The sequence below is a fragment of the Gnatocerus cornutus genome, chromosome 1, assembly GCF_029298725.1.
Source record: "Gnatocerus cornutus isolate USDA-ARS CGAHR chromosome 1, icGnaCorn1.1, whole genome shotgun sequence".
Classification (NCBI taxonomy): domain Eukaryota; kingdom Metazoa; phylum Arthropoda; class Insecta; order Coleoptera; family Tenebrionidae; genus Gnatocerus; species Gnatocerus cornutus.
In genome coordinates, this window is record NC_142233.1 from 27,420,450 (window position 1) to 27,433,579 (window position 13,130).

At 35.0% G+C, this 13,130-nt stretch overlaps 1 protein-coding gene across 3 annotated transcripts in view; it reads left to right on the forward strand.

Annotated features, from left to right (window-relative positions):
- Positions 1-13,130, forward strand: part of sbb (scribbler) — an 83,715-nt gene that overhangs the window by 34,582 nt on the left and 36,003 nt on the right. For 2 of the 3 annotated variants that reach the window (XM_088031557.1, XM_088031570.1), the window contains exon 1: positions 2,752-2,772. The exons of the other annotated variant lie outside the window; for it this stretch is intronic. The gene's annotated coding sequence lies outside the window, so the exon portion shown is untranslated. Of the gene's footprint in view, positions 1-2,751; positions 2,773-13,130 lie in introns of those variants that run through there. 3 annotated transcript variants of the gene reach the window in all.

Below are 13,130 nucleotides of genomic sequence, written 5' to 3' on the forward strand. Positions count from 1 at the left end.
TCCTTCGAGGAAGCTCCTGAAAGAATAATCCTGTGATGTAAATTTAATACGACAAATCGAACTCTGAGCCCTGCGTTGAGCTGGATTAGAACCCTCACGTTTTCCCCCTTCATTATTTCTCTCTTTCGGAGATAACGGAAAGCAGCAGACCTTACATTTTACATACTGTGAATGGAAATACGTAACATTTCCCGCTGTTTAAACTTCTTCAACTGCAGTTTTGATTTATGAATTGAGATTTGTCGGAACGACCGATAAAATTGCGAAACTTTTATTCATAAATTCTTTGATGGTATTACACGAGTTTAAATATCGAAGAGGGTGGAGTTTTCGACTTTCATCAGAGGAAAAGCTTGGCATGAATTTTCCATTTTATCGACATCTACCTTACTGCTCGTTGTTTTTCATGTGAAAAACCTTTAAATGGATATCGGAAACCTTTCATTACGAGAAATAACAAACTTGGCGGCTACGAAGGCGGATTTTACTATAATTTTATTACAGGGCTCACATAAATCGATAAATTTAAATTGTTGATGAATAATATGAAAGCAATTAAAAACGATGTACATATCTTTTAGAAAATTCCATTAAAATGCAAATGTGCTGTGGACAAATTAACCTTGCTCTCTGATTAATAGATTACATTATAAACTTCAGTGCGCGGACTTTAATTTTCGTGGGATGATCTGGACATGAAAGAAAACTATAAATTTGATGCGACATCCGCAATTCTTCAACATCCTCTTATTAAGACGGAGCGACTTGCGTTTTTCTTGTGTTATAAATTATAATGTAAGCGCTTGCGGTTATGCATCATCAGATAAACATCGCGATGACACTGTGTAATGGATATTGCAGCGTAACGGCCGTAACATCGAAAGGGACATGATAAATAGAGCTTCCATCGTGTTACATGAACGACCATTCGCCTGGGGGTCATGGGACTGACCCCGGGGACCTGTATGACCCGCAAGTTTAACAGTCGGTAGCTGTGGAAGTTCTATTTGTTTTTTATCAGAGCAGATGTGCGTCAACTTCGAAAATTTTATTTAAACAGAAATGGAAATCTTTTTGTCATAAATTTCGAGTAAATTGCTTTCAAGTGAAGATTAATTGTTTAAGTAGTTCTGCAATGCTTTCAATAACTTCTGTCTTAAATTAAATTACATGAACAATGCCGCTACATGAGAGTAGGTAGTAATTGCTCTCCTCCGCAGTGAAAAACAACATTATTTGGATTCAGAATTCTTCCATTTATTCTGCATTGTAATTGATCTTCTGTGTTATGTAATTTCATTGTTTGAAATCTTTTTAACCGACTCCAGTGCTTAAACAAGAATTGCTGCACCTATTCCCCGCTTTGAAGTGGTGAAATTTATTGTAGTGCTCGTAATAAAGACATGAAGGAAGACGGATTGCATTTTAATGCGGTAGCCGTTATGAATAAATAACAATCTTTTGAACGGTAAATTATTGCTGTGTTTAATTTAATTACGTATTTCCACAACAAATCAGAGTTCTCACGAAGAGCTTAATTACACAGACGGAAACACCTTATGGTATATATTGCGTGTCGTAACAGATTAAAGTTTCATAGTGAAAGTGGCGAGCAATCTTTTGTTCTTAAATTATGTATTATAAACACGGCGGGATGTAACATGCTTTTCGAAAAAACCTTCAGCTAAATTGATCTTTTTTATTGATGGGAATTTGCAGTAACTGCATTCGGCATCTTTGACACTGCGGGTAATTAGTTCTGGGAATTTGTAAATTAAGGTGTTGCTTGTTAATATTTATAAGGTCAACAGCCGTTCACTTATCTTATTTGGAAATGTCAGGTTTAATAAATAAGTCACGAATTGTTGTAATAAAAGTGCTAAGACCACCTAACTAAAATTCAGAGTAATTGTTTAATTGCCGGTCGTAATTTTAAATCCTTGCTTGATGTTAATTGGAATAATTTTCCTCATCGTTTTTTACTATTTTATACTTTCAACTGCAAGGCTAGTTTCGTCCCTTTCAGACTTTTGGCTTTCGCGTGAAAGTTTGAGTTGCCCTCTATCTTATTTCAATTTAATCTCTGTGCTGACATGTGACTGTGGACAAGATATTTAGGACCGAAACGAGCAATTGAGAGTCGGCGCTAACGTAAACAAATCTTGATTTCGAAACCGAAAACAAAAGGGGTGCGATTTAACATTTTATAATAACATGTAAACACGATGTACGTTAATAATTCTTACACAAACGATGTTTGTTTATAAAAATATTTTTTAGAGTGGTAACTTTTTTGTCTCGAGGGGAATGGCATTCAAAATCTGAGAGGGATGAAGAAAACATAATGTGAGATTAATGAAACAATAGAACCCTATTCTAAATTTCTCAACACCGTCGTGGGCCAACCGACGAAAAAAGTATTTGCACTGTTCAATATCAAATAACAGGCCTTCACAAAAATTGTCAAACTCACAATAAGCAGATTATTTTCTGAAACTATGAAAAATAGGTTTGCGTGTCCAATTTGTGTGATTCTTCAATTTCGCGCGGTTATTAATAACCACACTGTCTCCAGTTTTGTTCGACTTTTAATCACAAATACTAATGAATTATTAAATTTGTGATTGAGTTGAATTTATTTAAACCCATTGTTGAGATTTAATCGTCTATTTAACCTCAAATTGTTGTTTTGAATTATTTCACTGACAAGTGCGTTATTGTGATTTTAATGAGTTTTTCTTTTTGTTGCAGGTGGATTATTGCCGATCGAGTGTGAGTTCGACCATTCTCTCAGTTCTTCTTAATGATGCATGAAATTGATGATTGAAGGCAAAACGGCGCATTTTGCCTATCCTATAAATTATAAGACACTTTACAAATAAAATGGAAATGATGAAAGAGCGACTATTTTATGTACTTTTGCGTTAACGCATAAATAATTGGGACAAGTTTTTGAAAAGTAACGAGATTTTAATGAGCCGTAAATTACTTATCATTGCTTTGCAAGAAAGTTTCTGTGGTTTTATTGTAAATTGATAGAATCGAGGAAAGTTATGGAGATATTTCTTTTGCCATCCTAGACTTTTCGAGTTATTTTTGTTTTTGTTAAACTTTCGCAATTGTTTTATTTTTAGAGCAGTTCCGAACTGTTTTTATTAAAATTGCGAAACTTTAATTACAGTTTTACGAGGTCGGCCGCATTTGTTCTTGGTCTTATCTATGTAGACCTTAGTGTTTTATATTTTTCGATAAGCGTTAAATAGAAATTGCTATAATTATGACATAATTTATGTCTTCAAACGACTAGGTATTATTTACAGGAAGCAGAAAAAATGTAATTGGTATACGCCGGCTGTTTGACATTCTGACTTTTTCTTTGAAACGTAATTGTAATTGTAATTTCAAACTTGAGCAACCATTTTAGAACGTTTAATGGAAATTGCTCAGAGATTGTGTTGAGAATGTTTATTATGTTTGAACGAGCCGTGAATTAAACTAATAAGCACTACGTCGATAATGATCGATTAACTTTTACGTTGCTGTTGTAGTTTTAATTTTACGTGAATAAAATATGGAAGTAAATAACTTCTAGTTCTTTTTATTTCGAAGTAACCGCCACTCCAAATTTCGTTTCTGCAACAAACCGAAAAATCTGATTTAATTTTAACAAATTCCGGGCCCGGAAGCTTTCAGATTATGCCGGCAAATTACAGGTTTCGAAGTCCTGTTCCTGTTCCAGCAGGAATTTCATCGCTTTGTTGACACGACAAGGACAACCTCCTCTACGTTTATATTAATCAGCTTAATGTGTCTAGAACCGAGGACGTAAAATATTCATTTAACTAGCGCTGTGTGTTTATGTTTACATGATTATACGTTCTGTGTACTTTTCATAATTACAGGTTAATTTGTGTTTTGTTGGTAATTATTACTATTCCACTTAATTTCCAAAAAATTCTGTGTTATTGTCGATTTAATGAAGTCATTTCGGTTTATTTTTCCCACTTATTAACTTTAAACATTTTTGTAATGCCAGCGACAACAAATTATTTCAGCTAAATGTTTTGTTTTTTAAACAGCACGGAGCTTTTTATTACTGATGCGGAATTTCGAAACGCGGATAATTGATGACAGAATGAACTGACATTTGTGATTAATATTTTAGCTCGTTTCATCATTTATTTTCATTTTAAACAATTACATGAGAGATTTGAAATATTCGAACATTACGTCACATTTTAATATTTGTCGAGCGTGGAATTTTTAGTTGCAGCATTATTGATTTAATATTTGCTTTGTATGTAAACACATCCGTTTTAGCTTTTTTGAATAAAATTACGGGTTCCAATACGAAAACACAACTTTTTTTCTGATACATATATTAAACTTTGCAACTTTTCTTTCAACCCACTAACGAGATTACAATTTAAATTCTCCGTACCGAGTAAATTGCATACTTAATTAATTAACAATAATTAGGAGGGTTTTTGTTATGATGTGGATTTAATTACGGCATGTAACAACCTGTGGCACGGAATTTAAATGCAGCTCCGCCGCATTTAATTATAATAATTTTAGAGGCCATAAATTTTAAACTTGCATGTCGAAATTGATTTAATTCCGTTCTCACATTAACTCGATTTGGATAAGATAATAACATCGCGGTACAAAAAGAGCAGCTAAGTGGCATTCACGCCAAAGATGATTTCATACCAAAGTTGTTAGATAAAATCGAACTTTGGACAGGATCATTAAAGTCAGCGTGAGTGTGAGATGTGTGGCAGATTTAGGAGTGAAAGTAACAAGTTTAGATATGGACGTTCCTGATTTGACAGTTAGATTTTTAAGGATAATTTATGGCTGTAGAACCAATACTTGAGCAGCGGATTTGATTTGGGCGACATTCTCTGAGCAACCTGAAATCGTATCTTGAGCTTAATAAGTAAATGGCTTTGAAATATGCCTGAAACTGCTTTAATTTGTTGGAAGATGCTTGGAGTGGAGATTTGTCTGCTGCTATGCGTCAGACGCTGTTAATCTGAGCACTGCAGGCCATTTTCGAGCTCTCGACTTATGGTTACATGAAACTAGTAATTAGTTTTAGAAGTGGTCATTACAACGTTGGCATCAGTTCAAATACGGATGACCTTTACACTCTATGAAATTAATTTATAGAACCATGATTACGTGGACGTTTTCTCTGGAATATAAAGATATTATAGCTGATTTAAAGCCCAATTACCGTAGCAAATTGTATAGACATAAAGTTCGTTTTTTTGGACGGGAACAAGGTTTTAATGCGCTGATATTTATTGACTTTACAGGTGTTCATTGAGCGAATTGGGACCTTTTAGGACGGATTCGCCAACATAAATTTGATAAACCAAATCTAAATGGCGAACACCAAAATGCTTTTAGTTCGAGCGCATGTAACTTCTAATAAATTAATGATATGGTGTCACTTGCAAAGGTGAATTTAGAGGCCCGATCTTGTCATTAGAAGGAACCACTGGTTTAATTTTTAGCTATTTTAACTGTTTTGCGGTTATTGTAATTAAAATCTTCAAATTTTAAGCTATGCTTTTTTTTTGGTAAACCTATTTTCAATTAATGTCTTAGTTCTATCTTTGGAACGCTCGAGGAAGACGGGGGACTAAGATTTCCATTATTGTTGTTTTGCATCGTAAACCTGCATGACCTTACTAGTTTTACGTATCAGTAATTGTCAGTATATAATTTTTTAATTGATTTTGAGAATTTAATTTATTTTGCATTGTAACTGGCAGATCATTAATTAGTGTTTAAAAGTACGTAGTTAATGTCAACTAGCAGTGGTTTAATTTTATTTGTTGTGATAATATTGAGGGCACCCACTCTCTCTCAAGGTTAATTAAAAATAAAATTTATTATGTAGCTGAAATTGAGCTTCCCATTGTAAAATTTGAGTTCTGTTTTAATAGGGACGTAAAACATAATGGAGATTCAAAAAAACTCTTAATTCAATGTGACAGTGTAACGGCTAAATCTTCGTTTACATAAATTGCGGAATGTGATAATTTTAATGCGACGAATGTAAAGTTCAACGATGTTAAAAACACACTAAAAAATAATGGCACGTGTTTGACGAATTCTAATTAATTTCATGACCTCTGTTCCAATCAGAGGTCAGCCTCATGTCTGTCTGATGATGCGTAAAGAGAATGTGTTTCGTAAGACAGTTTTTATCTAAAAGATACGGTGGCGGGTCGTTTTCCCGGCGGAACGGTGCGCATGGAAATGCCCTCCAATCCCTGCACAAACTGTTGAAAATGCGAGACTCAGTCGGAAATCCTCATGTAAACAAGTTCTTATCACGTCCGGAAGAAGCCGGAGCAGTGCAAACAATAAATAACATTCCTGCTATTAAATAAGTAGTCGATAAATAGAACTCTCGCGTTCGAGACGACAAGCCAGCAGGAGTCCTTTGATATTTACATAAAAGCTGTTGGTGAAGCTGCCGCTTTGGGGAGGAAGTGAGAGCGCCGTACGCGATAAATAAAACATCACCACACTTTATAGGGAGTTCGATAAAGCGCACTATTGACAAAGCACCGTCTCGTCCGTTTTCCCAAAGCTCGTTCTTTGTGTGCTCTCTTTTTCCGCTGGGGAGAAGCGAACTAAATTGCTCCAGACGTGGGATATTCGTTTTGTACAAGATGTTCTGAAACCGGTTTCAGGTAAACTGGAGATGGAATACCTGCAGCATGGGATGGATATATTGCTTTGAAGGCTAATCTGCCGATCTAGATCGGCTCAAAGGAGCTTTAATAACACGCTCATGGCCGACGTAATTGAGCAGGAATCCGATGAATTTGGTTGGAGTGCAGGTTCGGGAAAGGTGGCGAGTTCTTGTCGTGTTAGACCACGAGGAGATATGCCCGTTTTTTCTGACTTGGGTTGCTGGTTATTAAGTGTTATTATGTTGGAATTAGATTGTTCTTTGACTACTACTGAAACATAAGCCGGCTATGTCGGTCCATCTTTTTTTTGTACTGACAGATTTATTGCTACGGAGGTAGGGATCAGGTTTCTCGCCAAAGCTTCGTATCGTTATTAATATTTTTAGTGTGGGAGAATCTTTTGATTTGCAGATCTCGTTTTTAAGAGGATTGAAGTTGCTTATATACTTTTGATGCTCAAATCTTTTATGTTGCTCTCAAACTAACTCAAAATGTTACCAATTATTATGAAGCGCACTATACATGCATTTGTAGTAACTTTTATGAGTGCTTTCATACAGCTATAAAACTTTGAATATAGACAATGAATTTTAAACGGATTAAGCTATAGATAAATGAAGCACATCTCTCCGTCGCGGCTTGGAAATTCGTGCCACCGATATTGTGTATCTTTTATCATATTTCATTGTATAGAATTCCCAGTGGAATAAGGTTATATGGCCTCCTTAAACCTATTTAACTTCGTTTAAGAGGTAGCCACCCACCATAACCATTGTTAAAATGATGGGGACGCTTGTAAATCAAAGGCCTGCTGTAATCCGGGGAAACAGCCAGATAGATAGCCAGACAAGTATTTTTAATTTATGATGGGGGTAGTTTGGATAATTTCGCCTATTGAAAGAGGATTGACTCCACTACAATAGCGTAAGCAATATAACCTTAGGAAACTGGGAATACTATAGTTAAATCGTCGTTCTAAAGTGTCTAGCCATCTATTTCAAAGCTCCCATTCTTGCAAACAAGTGCAACAATGTGAGTAAAGTGGAAACAGATGCATCTGCTGCAAAACCCTTCTAAAATTTCCATCTACTCGTATTTTCCTAAAAGTTTATATTCCAATAAAGAGGACTGAACCTTTGAAGCTGATGGTGTTTAGCTTGGAATTTTGCCAGGCTAAAGCTTTCAAGAAAAACACACAAAACGTGTGTTCATATTCATATGAATAAAACGGAAAATTCCCCACAACATCGTTCTACTGAAATATAACCATCGCCGGAATAAATTTAATGTTCGGTGCATTTCATTCCCCTTTTAGCAGATTTACTGAAAAATAAAACCCGCGTTGAGCCAGATTAAATCGAAAACACGGATCGTTGAAGTAGATGAGATATGCATTGAATTTATTTCGTGTTGTGAACTGAATTGCTGCTAAATCAAAACTAATTGAAAAACCAATTACAAAGTACTGCAACTTTTCATTGGGCGCTGTTAACGATAACATCATGCGAATTTGCATAATGTGCAATAACGCCGTTATTAAACTGATTTATTGGCGGCGGCAACCTTTCGGGCGATTTATGAGAATTTCGATTTGCTAATAAAAACACAAACGCTTGTTCAGCGCACCGTAATTTTGATTTAATTACAGGGAATTACTTGATGATCCTTATTCAAGGCTCGTACGATAATTTTCAAGGTTTTGGCCTGTGGCAATGACATTTTCTCACTGTTATACCAAATTTAACACACTAAAGTACCCTGTCCTAAAACAAATCCGCTTAAAAATTTAAATTCAAGACCCGTGTTAAATATTTCCTTGCTTCCTGGTGGTCGCTACCGGCGTCAAAATCACGAATCTCTTTCAAATATGAATTAAAGGCGTTTGGTCAAAATGTATGTCACGAATAATTAAATAAGCAATCTCGTACGTTTTAAAACTTTAAAAGAGAAGCTTCCGGAACGGTTTGCTTTCCTATTTTCCGTCATGTTTATTTAGAGCCGGAATTTTAAGTGCATTTAGAAAACATGCTTTCTGGATAGGTAGGTACGTCGGTTATTTAATGGATTAAAAATAAGTGGATGAATTTCAAATGTATGGACGGAATTTATAGTGCTTTTGTAAGTGTTTTGATAATAATACTTCTTTTACAGCATAAATTTGTGATTGTTCGATAATGGTTTTGCTAGAAATAACTGTGAAACAAGTTCTACGTTTTTAATCAAAATTGGGTGTAAAATTAATATTGTTATTCTTGGTAATTTGAGAGGAACGTGACGTCCCCCAGCTAAGAAGCGGCTTCCTTTTACTTCTTGATTAATGTGACAAGTCCTCAAGGTTTTCCATTCGGTTAGTCTCATCCAATTTGTCATCACTAATTAACAAAGTTAGTCAATTGCGTTCGAAGCCTAATTTGCAAACGATGGCAGCTGGGCAGAAATTTACCCCAGCATGTGATCACGCACAGCATTGTCGTCAATAGAATTAGTCAACCTTTCCATTATTCTAGTTATAAACACCGTTTAAGCAATTAATTTCATGCTAACGTATGATGTACGATGTATCACAGAAGAGTTGAACATCAATTAACAGCTAAGTAGACATTCGTGTGTCATTACAGGTTAAAAATAGAAAGTTCAAGTTGGAAGCGTGCATTGTAGATTAGAGCCGGTGCTACTAACATCCAACAAGAAACAAGAGCTTACATATTTTACATTCATTTGCATAAGCGAACGTCTTCTGCTAGAACCGGTGATACGCGGGTGTCTACAAATTTATTAGCGTGGTTTTCATTTCATTTTATAAATTGATAGCCATCATAACCATAACTGTCCAATTAAACTAAAAGAGTTATTTTTATTAATGTTGCATTTAAATAGAAGGAAGTGTTATTAAATAAAAAGCAGAACTTTTGGTACATCTTTCCCACTACGTGTTAATTAAACGTTTTGTACGTAATCGTAAATCTTAACGAAGGGAAACCGAGATACTTATGACTTCGAATGTGTTAGGAGCAGGAAGTCGGGCTAAATGAGAGAGGAAATTAGTAACGAATGGCTGAGATTCCGGACGCCGCACATCCGCAACTACTTTGACGACTAATTCACTCAAAACTGCTGGTTCTTCTTGCAATTTGGTATAAACGGCCACGGAAGAGGAGTGTGCTGATTCATGTAGGGGTATATCGGAGTGCAGCACACATCGGAAATGTTAAATTAACTTCTGAATGGGACTTTGCTGCCTTCGGATTATAAATCAGACTGTGCTGTTGAACGTGCTCTATATTGTCTCGGGCGGTATCAAGAGTACGAGCTTTTTTAGATAAATTCACCAAGACAAGTTCTTTGTAATACATTTTCTTACTTTATATAAACAGTCAATATATTGGTATATTTTTTTATTCGAATATTCTTTTCAATTTGTCATGAAAGTAAATTTATTTTAGTGGATAATTTTTTAGGAATGCTTCAAATCCAAGATCCAAAGTTTTGACCAAAGTCAGATTTCGTTTAATTTCTCCTTATATGTAGTATTTATCTTCTTAAGCCGCATTTCTTCTTTTTTTGTGTCTGTTCCATTATGTCGATAGCTTCAAGGAAGATTTTTCAAGGTCTTTAGCAATGCCCTTTTTTACTCTCGTTCTTCTCATCAGTCTTCTATAAACATGGTGAACACAATAATGGGGCGTTTTCTGTGTTGTTTATTTGTTGTAGGTACGATTATAAAACACGTTTATTTAATTTTGCTCTTGTTGGTACAATTGATACACCAAATCTGATTTGAAAAACATTTGTGTCAATTGTGGTTGTGCGGAAAACTACTTATAATTAATAAATTTTTAGTTTTTTAGCCGCATTTTAATGGTATAATTTAATTACATACGATAACTTGATCCGTTTCCTGGAGAAAAAAAGACGTAACTAGTGATTGCTGTTTTAAATACAGAAATGTATCCATCCTCCAATAACGAAAAAACATTGATATACATAATTCATTATTCATTTACCGGCGTGAAAAAATCTCGTTAAGTTCGAGGTTAATGTTTTACTTTCTTAGCTGTTGTATTTTTGTGGTACTTAATTAATTATTTCTGATGGGGAGTTTAATCGGTTTAATACCTATAATTTGCTTTATAACTTAATGAAGCCGTTCCAGTTTTTTAATTTGTCTGAGAATTAATTACAGAGCTTATTTATTACACGATTTATATCGGAATGTTTTTTTGCAACTACTTGTCCACCTACTTTATACCTACATAGATGTCATGTTTTTAATAGAGTAATAGATTACTAAAATAATTAGGCAAAACATGAAAGACAGTATCCGCTTTTTGCGACATGTGTTGATCTTTAGTAATAAATCCACGTCCACGCTCTTTTGGAATATTCAATACCCCTACAAACCTAAAAATACGGCTGTAGTACTTTGTCAATTAGTGAAAATGTTCAAAACATGAAGCAAATTACAATTGATCCAGGGGTAACATTGCGCTTAATTAAAACGGAATTAGCCATTTCGAATTATATTAGTTTAAACGTTTCAGTTACCGAGGTTCAAAAAAACTTCAATTGAAAATATGACAGTATTCTAAATGTGTGTTTCATGTTGTTTTAAACGCTCTGAACTCTTATCAGATATCGATAAATCCAACTGCAAAACAGCATTAACCTAATTGTGATGGTAATGGATTTGTAAATTAATATTAAATATCTTTAGCTGAAGGTTTGTGTCGGAACAGATCCTCAAATTAGAGAACGAAGAACATAATTATCGTACCATCAGTATAGGGGCTTTATCATTAAGCCACTGAAGTCATCAAGTCGTTTTCCACGGTCTCCAAACCACCACTATAAATCTTATTCACTCCAATGATCTCCAATTAAAGTTGGGGCTCTTTGGAGTTTCTGCTTTGATAATAATTTTGGAGGGATCAATGGTCCGGTAGTTTATAGCCTGCAGTCATTAAAATTAACATTTCTTTAAAATTTATCCGTTCAAGTCGATCTGATATGGTGTATCGTGCATCATCTTTGATAATTTATGTCTTCATACACAATTTAAACATCCATTGTATTCGCCTTGCTTTGAATTCAAGTATCTTCTTCTTCTACTGTGGTTAAAACTCAGTTGGTTTTTCTGTGACGTCTCTGTTGAAAGCTTAATCAAAAATGGCATTGTCGTTGTGCGCTTATGGTAATTGAATTCTCTTTGTGCGTCCGCCGCCGCATTCTCGCTATTGTTGTGTTTTCACGTCAGGCTTTGCCACGACTGTGTATAAAAGCCGGTTACATTAAATAATTTTTATTACTTCAATTAAATGGAGATTAACTAGTGTTTTATATTGACATTCATTGTAATTTGTTCTGCACTGTGGAAGCCAACGAGGTATTGTTCGGGTGTGATTGTTTTTTTTCCATCAAAAAATGAGCAGTATGTCATTTGCTCCGCGGTGCGGAAAACAGATTGTACTATAAAACGGTTTTTCACTTTTTTTTTCGTTTCTCTCTTCGTTAAAATGGATGTGTTAGCTTGCGTTCAATTAAGGAAGGCACGGAAGTGGTGCTTAATTGGAAGAGCACCTACATGATTTGAACTGTTGAAAGCACGGAAGATTTTAGGGGGTTTTGAATTAGAGGAAGGGCGTTGAGATGTCTTCAAAAGGTATTTATTTTGGATGAGTTATTTGGAACGGTTTGGAACTATGATGGAGAAGTTGGGGGAAATTCAGAATTAAATTAGGCATTCAGTGAGCCGTTTATTGATGCGAGAATGAAATCCAATATTTTTCGCAAGATTTCAAGCAAAATGTTGCAACGTTTTTTACCATATGTACCTACATAAGGAATAAGATCGACTGATTTATACCTATAAATCAGTCGAGCTTATTCCTTTGAACTTGCATGCTTTGAATAATAAATAAAGCATGAATTCCCATTTTTAATTTCTCCGTACTTGAACACCTCGACCTGAAAAATTCCGTCATATCTTTTGCATTCAACACCAACCGCGTTGAACATATCATGCGTACGTAAACAGCTAGATTTTTAAAATTCAAAATACAGGCCTCATTTGCATTTTCATTGTTTTCAGGCAAATACTAATGAGAGTGTTAGTGTACAATACACGTGAATAAATCGTCCTTTATATTCGGGTGCAATAGCTGCATGGGGCGCTTACTAATGCAAAAATGCTTCGCTCGAGGAAGCTTGATGGAACTGAATTATGGATTTTTCAATCCTGCGATGCAGCGGTTAATTGGAATTAAAGCACGAAGGAAGTGTTATAATTAATGTGCGATGTTTTTTTAATTGGAGTGTTCTTGTTGGGCTTAATGGAGGACTTTTAAAGAAGACAGAGTTTTAAAATGAATGAGGAAAATGTAAATCTGTTAACCACCGCTTGGAAACGTGCAA